At 46.3% G+C, this 1,402-nt stretch overlaps 1 non-coding gene across 1 annotated transcript; it reads right to left on the reverse strand.

Annotated features, from left to right (window-relative positions):
• Positions 1-1,123: 1,123 nt before the first annotated feature.
• On the reverse strand, positions 1,124-1,196 carry TRNAA-UGC (transfer RNA alanine (anticodon UGC)). The gene has a single exon. It is a non-coding gene; the product is annotated as a tRNA-Ala (tRNA).
• Between the last annotated feature and the right edge of the window lie 206 nt (positions 1,197-1,402).

A 1,402-nucleotide genomic window follows, 5' to 3' on the forward strand; every position in this document is an offset into this window, starting at 1 on the left:
GAGTCTGTAATCAGGTTTTTTTTTTTGAAATAAATTTGTTTCTTTTATTTATTTATTTTTGGCTGCATTGGGTCTCCGGTGCTGCACAAGGGCTTTCTCTAGATGCGGCGAGCGAGGGCTACTCTTCATTGTGGTGCACTGGCTTCTCATCGCGGTGGCTTTTCTTGTTGCGAGCACGGGCTCTAGGCGCGTGGGCTTCAGTAACTGTGGCGCACGGGCTCAGTAGTTGTGGCTCGCGGGCTCTAGAGCGCAGGCTCAGTAGTTGTGGTTCACGGACTCAGCTGCTCCGCAGCATGTGGGATCTTCCCGGACCAGGGCTCAAACCCGTGTCCCCTGCATTGGCAGGTGGATTCTTAACCACTGCGCCACCAGGGAAGTCCCTGTAATCAGATTTTTAAAAATTCAATTTGGTTGGAAAAATCATAAACGTGAGGTGGGTGATGGGAAGGAGGGACATTTAATTTCTTTTTAGCCCAAGTACTTTCCCCACAGGGGAACACTAAAAACCACATTCAAGTAAAGAGCAACTTTTTTTTTTTCTTTTTAAAAAGAAAATGAAAATGCTTTAATAAAGGTAAAATAATGAAGACAAAATAAAAACTTTAACAATAAGTAACAATGAACTTTCAGATCTGTATACTATGCTCAAAAACGCTGGGAAACCTAACCAGGTCCAGCCTGGTAAACCTGCCTAAAACTATGTCCCATCCATGTTGGTTTAATCCCTGGCAAGTGTTACATATAAACTAATTATTTTATAGAATTGAATCTCTTTATGAGGGAATTTTAGAACAGTGAAGACACAGATATCACCCTTTCCCCTTATAGTTTGGGGCTGAGGTCAGAAAAGGCCAGCCTCTGCAACTGAAGGCAGGAGAATCAACCTACGATAATCACCCGTGTAAGCAGCAGCTGTCACAGGCAGTGTGCGTTGTGGCTGTAAGGACACGGTGCTTCCTCCTTCCCCCAGATGAACCCTCACAGCTGCAGAGCTGAAGGGTGTTACGGGCCAGGCTCTGTGCTTAAAGCACCTTGTAAGGACCAGCCCACTGCACCCTCCAGCAACCCGCTGGGGGAACACTATTATTTTTGGGGCAGTGCCACATGGCTCGCAGGATCTCAGTTCCCTGACAAGGGGTTGAACCCAGGCCCACGGCAGTGCAAGTGCCGAGTCCTAACCACTGGACCGCCAGGGAATTCCCACGAACGTTATGATTTTTACTTTCTTTTATTGAGGGGAGAGTCATAAACAGTATCACCGGCCCATTTTAGAGAGAAGAAAATCAACGCTCATAAGGGCGAGTAAATCGTCCAAGGCCACATAACCACGAGAGGCAGAGCTGAGATCTCAATGTTTCCTTTCTAGAAGGCTCATTCCACTACACTGACTTCAATAAAATTC

This window comes from Physeter macrocephalus, chromosome 18 (genome assembly GCF_002837175.3).
Source record: "Physeter macrocephalus isolate SW-GA chromosome 18, ASM283717v5, whole genome shotgun sequence".
Classification (NCBI taxonomy): Eukaryota; Metazoa; Chordata; class Mammalia; order Artiodactyla; family Physeteridae; genus Physeter; species Physeter macrocephalus.